Source organism: Lactuca serriola, chromosome 6 (assembly GCF_051521515.1).
Source record: "Lactuca serriola cultivar US96UC23 chromosome 6, Lser_US96UC23_V15, whole genome shotgun sequence".
In the NCBI taxonomy this organism is placed as follows: Eukaryota; Viridiplantae; Streptophyta; class Magnoliopsida; order Asterales; family Asteraceae; genus Lactuca; species Lactuca serriola.
In genome coordinates this window covers 193,761,350-193,773,150 of record NC_136413.1, presented here as the reverse complement: position 1 = coordinate 193,773,150, position 11,801 = coordinate 193,761,350, and positions in this window count along the sequence as shown.

The following is an 11,801-nucleotide window of genomic DNA, read 5'->3' as shown; positions in this document are numbered from 1 at the left end:
TTTCAATATCGGTTTTTGTTTGGATCGTCGCTTGTGCTTCTTGAAATGATGTTTGTGCTTCAATCATTTTTTGCTCTATCCGAGTCATCACCTCGACCTTCGTTCTTGAAGTTGCACATATCGATCAAATTTATTGTCAAATATATCCCTAACACTAGAGCTCGAAGATATTGAAGCCATTTTTTTTGCTTTGTTTCTTTCAACGGGCCGACGAAGAGGTTGCTCATTTTCAAGATCTAGCGGATCGTTGTTGATGTCGATGTGTGTTCTGTCGTCCGATTGTTGGGAAGTTCCATCGGGGTTTCTCAAACGCTTTGAGCCGGAAGATTGCGAAGTTCTTTCCGTTTGCTATTTCCATTTTGGAGCGTCTTTCAATCTTAGCCACGGTTTTATATACGGAAAAGCTTTGCGTGTTGGAGTTGTTTTTTCAAATTGCTCCATGACCGCCTTGAAAACATCAAAATCGTTCGAGCCACTTTTGCGTATGTTTAGGAGGTTGTTGTAGATTCCTCCATACTCGGTGCATTTTAGTCGAATATCTCGCCATTTCGACGTAATTTGATCGGAATTTCGAGTTTCACTTTCCATTAACTCGTAGAAAATGGCTCAGACTTTCTCCCAAAAACTTTCGTAAGGTTGACTATCTCCTACAATTGGATCTTGGGAAGCCGACACCCATGCCTCCGCTAACTTTTCTTCTTCTTCTTTTGTCCATGGGACCCTTTCTTGGGTGGTCGTGGGTCGGCCCGATTTTTTTCCTTTTTTCTTTTTTGGTTGAGGTGGTGGTGAAGATTGCGTTTTCGCAACAAAATCCGGCGAAAGTGGTGGTTGTGAAATTGATGGTTGTTGTTGTTGTGAAGCTTGTTGTTGGAATTGTTGAAATTGTTAGTATTGTTAGTATTGTTGTTGTTGGAAAGACGAAAAATGTTGATATTTTTGTTGAAAAAGTGGTGTTTGTTGGATAGGGGAACCGGTTTGAAGCAAATTGACAAAACCGCCTTGAGGTGACTCCATAGTCGGGAATTGACGATGAGTTGTATCTAACACAAAAGCGTTATCGGGTTTGTATCTAACACAAAAGCATTATCGGGTTTGCGATTTTTGTAGTTTGGAGGGGTATTTTGGTTGGGATCCATGGTTTTTGGTTGTGAAGATGTAATGTGTAGTTTGTGTATAGAGAAAGAAAAGAATGATGTAAAAAATAAGGAGTAAAAGTGTTGTATTTATAGGTAAATAAATTGGTTAACTTTTTTTTTTAAAAAACAAAGTAGCCGTTGAATGGCTATAGAAATTGGTCAAATTGTTGCTTTGATTTCATTGGTTGTTTGAATCCGTTATAGCCAACACGAAAGACCACGAGAACAGCCGACCACGAAACAACGGGGTGGTGTGTACGGCCGTTGTTCGTGGCTAGCTCAACCACGAGCTTGATCGTTATATGTATACCACAGGGCCTAAGGTGGATATACAGATAAATTCGGTGAAAGTAACTATTCTTTCCTGTGGAGAAGTTTTTGAGTTTTTCCCTTTTTTGTAGGGCACCTAAATTCCAACCTCATAGCTTCTTTACTCGTCACCAAAAGTCGCTGTCAATCTTGTCCCCTCTTCGGCCGTTCAAACCGTTTGGTATCAACAAAATAAGTTAAACAACCTTCAAAAAAATGAGTAACAAACGATAAATAGTTTATGTAAAATGCATAGAATAAACTTTTGAAAAACAGTACTTTAATATTTGTAAAACTTAACATAACATTTAACGTGGTTCGGTCAATGTAACCTATGTCCATAGACGGACCAGAAAGAGAAAATACAATCACTCACAAATTGTTGCACCTCACTTGACCTCTTAAACAAAATGAATCTCTCTTCCTGACAAACTGCTTTAGAGGATATGCTCTTAACCTTACAATGATTTTTTTCTTGAAAACTGTGCAATCATACATGTACGTGCCACGTTTTGCAAATGTTGATGGAGATGGGGGTGCCTATTTATAGGAAAAGGATGCCTTAATTACGATGGGCCAACCCCATCAAAAACTATACCTTAAATGGAATCAACCAATCACAATACGTCATACAACTGCTTCTACAATCTTCAACATAGAGGGATGTGCATGGCCACCTTCCATGCACCTAGGTAGCACATTCTGCATGCATTTGGCACATTCACTAGAGCGAATCTTGAAGGTATCAACACATCTATGGAGTTCATTCACCTTAGATAAAGAGCACTCCCAAGCGGGAGCACATTTTTTATGAGCTAGAGTGTATTCTTGTAACACCTACTTTTCAGGTATGACTTAATCTACCAAGTTAACTGTTTTCATGTTAAGAGATTTTGGGTTTTGGGATCCGCGACGTGAGCTTTAGGTTTCACGATGCGAGCCACATCGATAAGTAGCAACGCAACTTGGTGTGAGTCATGCCACATGACTGCCACAACCCAACACCCTAGGTCTCGGGTCTTGTGCCCTATATAAAGGCACTATTATTTAGGGTTCTCTCTTATCACTATCCCCACCCTCAGAACGATACCCTAGCCTTCTTTTGTATTCTTGAGAGCTTTTGTGTGATTTGGGAGATTCTTGGTGGAGAAGGAAACTCTTGGTGTTTGGTGTGGCCCTTTCCAGCTGAAGTTTCCATCTTTTAGAATCATAATAAGCCTTATAAGTTGTAAAGTCCCAAAAATACATGTAACATCCGGGATTAATAAGGTACTAATTATATTATTATTATCTTAATGAATGGAATTGGTTTGGGCTTGGACCATTGGATCCTTGTGTTTGGCTGAGAAGTGTCGTACATGGGGGGTACAATGCCAAGTACGCTCAGCGTACTCATCAGATGAAGACGCACATGCCATGCACGTATGCCTAGCGTACGTATGCAGATGCTAAAACCCTAAAAATTAGGGTTTGATCCCTATATAAAGAGCCTTATGCCCTAAGTCCAACCTCCCTCTCACCCTTAGACAACCACCACGAAAACCCTAACCCATATTTGTGTGTTCTTGTGATTTGGTAGCCATTTGAGAGCATTTTGGTGTTGTTTTGGTGCTTTGGAGGAGAAAGAAGTTTGAAGAAGAAGAAAGGATTCAAAGGGGGCTTGTAGATCCAGGGCATTAGCACCATTTTTGACTCATTTGAGGTATCAAGCTTCAAACTTGACCATTGCATGCTTAGTTACATTGCTGGGGTGTTCTATGGGTTATTTTGACTCCATTGTTAGGGTTTCATGCATCTTGTTAGTTTCAGACCAAAAGAGTTGTCCTTTTAAGCTCTTAGAAGCACTTAGAGTCATAAAAATCGGACCTTGATGGTTTAGCCACAACCATGCAAGTGTTTGATGGTCACAAAGTTTGTTAAAGGACCAAAATCATGTTTTGACCCCCATCTATGCATGCAAGCACATAAAGTTTGTGAATTTATGGATTAGGATGTCTTAAAGGACCTGGATCTACATTTTGGACGTAAGGACTTAATGGATTAAGTCACAAATGGAGCCCCAAGGAAGTTGGCCAGTACGCTGGGCGTACTAGGTCAACTTCCCGCTTTTGGTCAAGGCCAGCGGAGTAAGTGCCAGGTACGCCACGCATACGCATGAAGAGTGACGAACTTGGGTTTTTGGGCCTTAGAAGTTTGGGCCTAGATAGTTGGGCCCCATAGCCCACTGTGGATTAGAGTTTTTGGGCCTAGAACTGAGACTTAAAGTATTGGGCCTTTTGGGCCATATTAGGCCACTCGAAATTATTTATTTTGGGCTAAGGATTTATTGGGCTTGTGATAAGGCCTATTTGGGGGGTTGGGCCCAATTTAGAAAATTAGGCCATTAAGTGGGCCTTTAGTGGGCCATTAGTGGAGTGGGAAAGATAAGATGGAACTGGGCCTTGGGTATGGTCCAAATTAGACCAAGGGGTAAAATGGTCATTTACCCTAAGAAGTATTATGGATTTTGACTAATTGTTGTTATGATAATGATAGTCAGGGAGTCATCGGAGAAACTGTTAGAGATTCCTTTTCGTGATATTCGACACTCAACTTTGCGAGGTGAGTTACCTTCCAGTAGAGGTGGGTCTAAGGCACCAATGTCAGCCCACCAGTAGGTGATTATAGTTGAGATAAATGTCTTTGTGATAATTGTCTGGTATGCCACTATCTGTTATGCTTTATTTGCTAGTATGTTATGTGATTATGCGGTAGTGGTAGGGTTGAAATAGTACCCGTATATCCAGTTGAAAGAGACCGAAGGGGTAGGCCATCACCCAAATATGCTAGGCAGTATATGATAGGTTATTATGTGGTAGTAGTAGGGGTGAAATAGTCCTCGTATCCGGTTGAAAGAGACCGAAGGGGTAGGCCAGCACCCAGATATGCTAGGCAGTATCTGGTTGAGAGAGACCGAAGGGGTAGACCGACACCCATATATACTAGGCGGTTACCAGTTGATAGAGACCGAAAGGGTAGGTCGGGCACCCAGATATGCCTGACAATATGTTTATTGTATGATATGTGGTATGATGGGGAAAATCACTAAGCTTCATGCTTACGGTTTATAGCTTTGGTTTCAGGTACCTCTTCTTCGAAGGGAAAGCAGTCGGCATGACTGTAGCGCATCACACCACGATTATCCGCACTATGATGTTCTTGGGATTTTTACTCTACATTATTATTATTATCTTATGACATTCTTTTGAGAAATATGACTTATGGGTTTTTATGAAATGAGATAACTTGATGATGTTTTCAATAATCTGTTTTATAAATCTTAAAATTAAAAATGAAATTTTTGGTCTTGGATTTTGGGATGTTACACAACAAATTTAAAACTTTTCAAAACAACCCTTTTTCTAATAGTAGTGTTACAAAACCAATATTTTCAAAACATTATTTAAAATCAAAGTCTCCCAAGATCAAATTAGTTGAAACCAAGGATGTGTACGATCATGCCTTCGCCTTGCCACTATCCACCAAAGTACCTGAAACCATAAACCAAAACTGTAAGCACGAAGCTTAGTGGGTTTTGTTGGATTAGTGTCTAAGTCCATAACTATTTTGGTATGTACTTGACCCGATGGTGCATGGTCCTTTTGGGTTGCCTTCACCAAAGCAACTTGATTGGAGAAATGAATAAAGAGAGAGAGGATAATATGATTTATTAATATGTTATAAGAATAATATATTAAAGGAGAAATCATATTTGTTTAATTAATATTGGTCGATAATTAATTAAGAATTAGTTTTGTGATCAAATGTAATTAATTAAACTAGAGGGGCTGATTTGTAATTATGTGATAGTTACAAAATAAGGTAAGGATTATCTTATAAGTGTGGTGAACGAATTTAAGGTTGGAAAGCCTTAGAATTTGAGTATGATAAGGATTCAAGGATTATCTTATTGGTTGCTTAATGGATAATCAACTAGATAAGGATAATGACTGAAACCCTATCTCTACACCTATATAAACAACCCCAAGGTCATGAATTCGTGTATCCCTTCCCAAGAGGTCCCAAATACGAATTCTAACCTCCCTCCTCTCTCTATATACCTTCTCCACTTGCTTATGGTGTTTGTAAGCCATTAGAGGAGTGACACTTGTGACTCTCTGCTTTCCAAGGTCAATTCAAGAAGGAATTGGATTGTTATTGCTATATAACAATCAAGGTATGTTCTTAAACCTATTTACATGTGAATTCTGATTTACATATGCTAGAATTAGGGTTTATAGTCTTGGATTCAAAGTATGTACAATAGAGAAACCTAGATCCAAGCTTTAGGGTTTGTATGAGCACATAGGATGTCTTATGCCCAAAACCCATCAGGTTTCCCCTAAAATACCACCACACGAACAAATAACATATACCAACAAAAAAAACATGCATACAGAGCCTTCAGCCTGACTAGAATGCCCCACCGGCCTATAGTCTATCAGGTACGCTCACAAAACCTTCAACATGACTGGTACGCCTTACTGGACCTTCAGCCTATCTGGAACGTTCTCCGGGCCTTCAGCTTGACTAGTACGCCCCACCGGCCTTCAGTCTATCCGGGATGCCCAAGGTCTGTTGACCTTCAACACAAAGCAGGACCTCCTCCACCCAACCATACACAACATGTCAACATACACATATCCAAAACACATATAAGACTAGTGAACCATAACAACATATCGATATAAACATTACCGGGTTTGTTGACTGACAACACAAAGCAATACAGTCTCAACCCACCTACACTATGTTAACATATGCAACCGGTAAACATGTAGCCAGAACAGATAACATGCATATCTAACAGATCAGTATGCATAACATCATCCTATCTATCGAGATATAGAACTAACAATTCACTACAACATACCAACATGCGATCAACCATGATAACAATCCAATCGGCTGACTTTGGTGCCTTCGACCAAAAAATACAGTGAGGAAAAATCACCTTGCAGACTAAACATAACTGATAAGGACCGACTCCGAATCTCAACTCTCTAACCAATACCTATTTCCACCAAGATACCAATTTGGAATCAGCATCCAAAAAAACAATTCTCAAATACCAACCAAAAATACCCAGAATACCCTTTAGGTTCAACTTGGTCAAAGTCAACGGTCAAGTCCAAATTTCCGTGACGTGTTTCGCCATCATCCAAATATTCGGTAAATATCCCAGCCAACACGCCATGTTGGCTTGCAAATATGCCGTGTTTGCCCTAGTTTCAAAAGCTTAATATAGTAAGTTCTTTTCTCCGATACCAAGAGCTCCAAATCTCATATCTAGTCCATAATTCAGTCCTGAAGGATAATGTTTCCAACTTTATCCATTGAGACTACCCAAAAGGTTCAAAACTCAATCCATAAAGCTTAATAATGCAAGGGCTTAACCAATAAGCACTTAATCCATGAAGACATAACCCCAAAACATAGATCTGACTTCCTTGAACTAGAGGACAATGTCAAAGAACCCTACTCAATGATTCATATCGTCCAAAACGGTCCTTACGTTCCTATGTACCAACCCATGAAGGAAAATGTCAAACATAGTGATTTAGTAAAAAAAAAAACTTGTTCATGAATTCGACGATGAAGATAATTGTGATAGACACTGCACAACTAATCCTGATGGTATCACTATTTTCACTACCCATCTAACTACTTTAGATCCTACTATTAAAAACCCCGTCTTTGACATTCCTACCCCAACTATTGAAATGTATCTCAAGTTTCTGATTTCTAATGGATAATTTCACTCCACATATGAGATACTCAGTGAATTCCTAGAATGTACTGCTAACTATCATGACATACTCAGCGAGTTCCCAGAATGTACTGTTAACTGTCATGACACTGATAATTCTCATTCCTCTGACACTGATGAATCTTTGTGTACATCAAATTCTCATTTATGAAAAAGTCACAACTCTTTAGAAACCAAAATATTTGAAAAGTGTCAACAAAAATAAAATACATGGGGTAAGGGTATGTTATCGTTTTGGATATTCTTCTCATAAGATCAATGAGTGTACCTTTGGTGAAGAAACTGAGAGTTGACGACCTTCGTTTAAGAAATAAAAAAATTACCAAAAAGGATAACTCGCTAAACTATCTTCCCACTGCTTATTATGATGTTTTTTCTTTAGTGAAAAGACCCATTGAAAATTGGGCCAATGTGTCCTAACTTATTATTCTTAGTACTACAGGGTCAGGAGCACGTGTGGTACTTGACAATGGATGCTCCAAGCATATGACAATATTCAAGTCTCTTATGGATGATTTTGTCAGAAAAGATGGCCATGTAGTATCTTATGGAGACAATAGCAAAGAAAACACAAAGGGTTTTGGAATGATTAAGTGCAGGTCTGTCGAATTCAAGAATGTTTCATATGTCAAAGGTGTCAAACATAACCTCATTTCAATTAGTTAACTTTGTGATGCTGATTATAAGGTTCATTTTAATAAGAAGGAAGGCAACATCATTGACTCAAAGAAATCAATTATTCTCTCTGTTATAAAAAAATGATATTTATGTATTGGATATGTTTTTTGTTGATTTATCTCTTAGACACTATTTTTTTCTCTCTCGATCCCAAGCTCATTTAAACTGATTGTGGCACAAAAGGTTGTCTCATCTGACTTTCAAAACTCTTTTAAAGATTTCCGGAAATGAACTTGTTAGAGGAATGCCCAAGATGAAGTTTCACAAAGACAAGATTTGTTCAACATGTGTCAAAGGCAAACACACCAAGTCTTCATTCAAGCCGAGATCATGTTTCTTGTGACATCCCCTAATTTCTCGGCCAGAAAAGACCGATTTAATTTATGCTTTTTAAAATAAAATCAGAGAAATCTTTTTAAAAGATGTTGCGGAATTGGTCCCCAAACAAAATATGATAAAAGTTTATCAAAACCCTTCATTAAGAAGGTATATGTTTTCCATATATATATCAAAACCTTGGGATGTCATGTTCCGATACAGATCAAAAGCATAAACAAGACATTATAAGCCTTTCAACATTTATTTACAACTACTGGCCTATAATCCAAAAATCTCTCGTTGTCCTCCGACTATGCTCGGGGTCCACTACCTGTAACATAAAAAGCTGAGTGGGTCAGGCTTGGAAGCCTGGTGAGCATATAGGGTTTTCAACCCACAATAATAATAAACTTACTAAGTTCATCAATCAACAATAACCCTGATTACCCGTTCCCGTTATCCTCACTTTATGTCCCTAAACACTTGTCACAAGGGACCTAGCCTAAAGAATATCATCGGGATGGACACTACTGCTAAGGGGTTTCCTCAGCCATACATGTCCTAAAGGCAACCATGAGGGGGATGGAGTACAGTGAATGAACACTCTTAGTTCATTAACACCTACAGGTTGCGGACCTGCTAATGTTTCCCACTGGACTGTCTAGAAAGTCTGTGGTCGTCATCCAAACTCCGCTAGATGACTGGATCTCAAAACACATCGAGGCCTCTCATCAATTTTATTTTTATCACACATCACAATCTACCCATGTTCTACCCAACATATCTGTAGATAAAAATACTTATACAGTTTAAAACTTGTATAAAACATCAACACAACAATCACCTCAAATAAATAAATAATATATTTACACATAGCACGTATTATAAGGTAAATACTTCATATTTATGTGTAAAATGAAAGTGACTATACACTCACATGATTTGAGGATAATCGGGCAGCAATTCGTTTCCTAAAACGATCGTTTCTAGTAAAACCGGGAGTTTTATTGAGAAACCGGGCTTTGTAAAAGTCGGGCTTCGAAACCGAAAAGATAAATTTTCCGGGCTTCTCGGGCACTTCGTGGGGTATTCCGGGCTTTACAATCGATATCGGGGCTTTGCGGGATGTTAATATGAAGAAAATATGGGTTTAGGGGCTAAATATGGCAAAATTCCAAAAATACCCGGGAGGTCTCGCACCCTCCTATTTATAGGGGGAAGCTTCTGATCGGACGGCCAGGAGGCTTCTGATCCGACGGCTGAGAAGGCTCGCAGAGGGGTGTCTCGCACGAGGGCTGCGCGTGCGAAGGAGCTGCTGGCGGCTTGTGATTGGACCGAGGTCTAGGGTCCGAAGTAGGGGGTTCGTGGCGCCTGCGAGGGTTCGGACTCATGAGTCACTACACACGTGTCGGATGCGAGGCTCGCCACCGAGGCTTCTACGTGTAGTCAGCGGATTGGACCGCAGCTCGGACTCGGAAGGACATGACACGCCTCGCCAGGTGGCTTCGTGACTCAGCAGCCTGGTGACTCAGCAGCTTCGGTGACTCAGCGGGACACGTGTCACATGCGAGGCGAGGGTGACGTGGCAAAGTGTGACTATGCAAAATTTCTCGGTTTTCGCGCCAAAACTTCTAAAATCCATAACTTTCGCATACGAGCTCCGTTTTTGACGTTCTTTATATGCACGCGTAGCTAAAATTACGATCTACAACTTCCGTTTAGACTTCGTCGGCTAATTTTGACTTTAAATTTTATATTATTATTTTTAACAGACCGGGACAGGAAATCCGTTAAAAATTCATAACTTCTTCATCCGACGTCCGTTTTCGTCAGACTTTTTACCGTTGTGCTCCTAATGACGAGACCTTCAATTCTCGTTTAGGTTGTGTCGGCTAAAAATCGCTCGATCTAAAATTCGAGTTTTTTTGCTGTCTACTGCTACGCTGAAACTTCGAAAAATCATAACTTCCTCATACGAAGTCAGATTTGGGCGTTCTTTTTATCGAACTTCTCGGTTTAACGAATACTACAACTTTCGTTTAGATTACTAAGGCTAAAAAGTAGTTTATCAAAAACTCACTTTTTACGACATTCAGCACCGTGCCGGTTTTGTCGCGAAACTTCGACAGGTCATAACTTCTTCGTTATAACTCGGATTTTGGTATTCTTTATATCCCCGAAATCCTTGTTTCGACCACTACAACTTTATGTAAAGATATAGGGCTTATCTCACACTTTAATTTTGACGCTTATTTTTATTCTTAATTAATTAAGCCCTAATAATTAAGCATAAAACACATAATTCACATAATATTCACATAACCCCTTTTCATTTCTTCAAAATGAGTTACAAAGGTTAACCTAGACTATCAACTCAATATAAATGCCTAGGCTAGAAACACGAGTGTTACATTTCTCCATCATTTCTCTTTTCAATCTTCTTCACATGGATTTGTTTGGTCATGTTCCAATCAAGTCAAGATCTTGAAAAAGATTCACACTCGTAATTTTTGATGAGTTCTTAAGATTTACTTGGGTATTGTTTCTCCAGAAAAAGAGTCATGTATATGAGGAAATTATCTCCTTTGTCAAAAAGAATGAAGTATTTTATGATCGAAAGATAAGGAAACTTCGAAGTGATCATGGCACTGAGTTTAGAAATTCCATTATGGAGGATTTTTGCAACGAAAAAGGGATCAGTCATAATTTCTCATTTGTTCATACCCTCAACAAAATGGAGTTGTTGAGAGACGTAATAGGATACGGATGGAAGCTGGACATACTATGATGGTAGAAGCTGGTCTACCACTTTCTTTTTGGACTGAAGCCGTCAACACTGCATACTATACCCAAAATCGATCTATAATTATCAAGCGTCATGAAAAAAGCTCCTTTGAAATGCGAAAAGGAAGAAAGCCAAATATCTCCTACTTTCATGTTTTTGGATGTGTATGTTTTATCTTAAATCAAAACCATCAACGCTCAAAGTTTGAAACCAAAGCTAATGAGGGTTTCTTTATAGGATATTCAAATGAGTCTAAAGTTTTTCGATTTATCAACGTTAATTCTCAAATAATTAAAGAATATATTCATGTGATCTTTGATGATGACTCTTATACAAATGATCTAATTAATCATCCAACGTCTATTCTAGATGAGCTCATTTATTGTCCATCTGAAGATTTCAAGCTCACTGAACATGTTATTCCACTTTATCAAGATTATATTCCATCATCTTCTGACCCTTCAGAAGATTCCATCCAAATCAATAATTCCATTGTTCAAGAACCTATTGAAGTTCCTTCTCTTGAAAGTCCTGAAGTTATTTCATCAAATTCTGAGGAACATCTTAGTAATTCAAGTAGAACTGACTCCTCAATGACAAATTTGTGAAATGTTCCAGGTCACCCTGTTGATCAAATTATTGGAAATATCTTAGATGGAATACATACTCGGAGTCAAGCAACTAGCAAATTTTGCATGTCTGTGAACTTTGTTTCACTAATTTAACCTAAGACGGTCAATGATGCTCTTAAAGATGTTGATTGGAT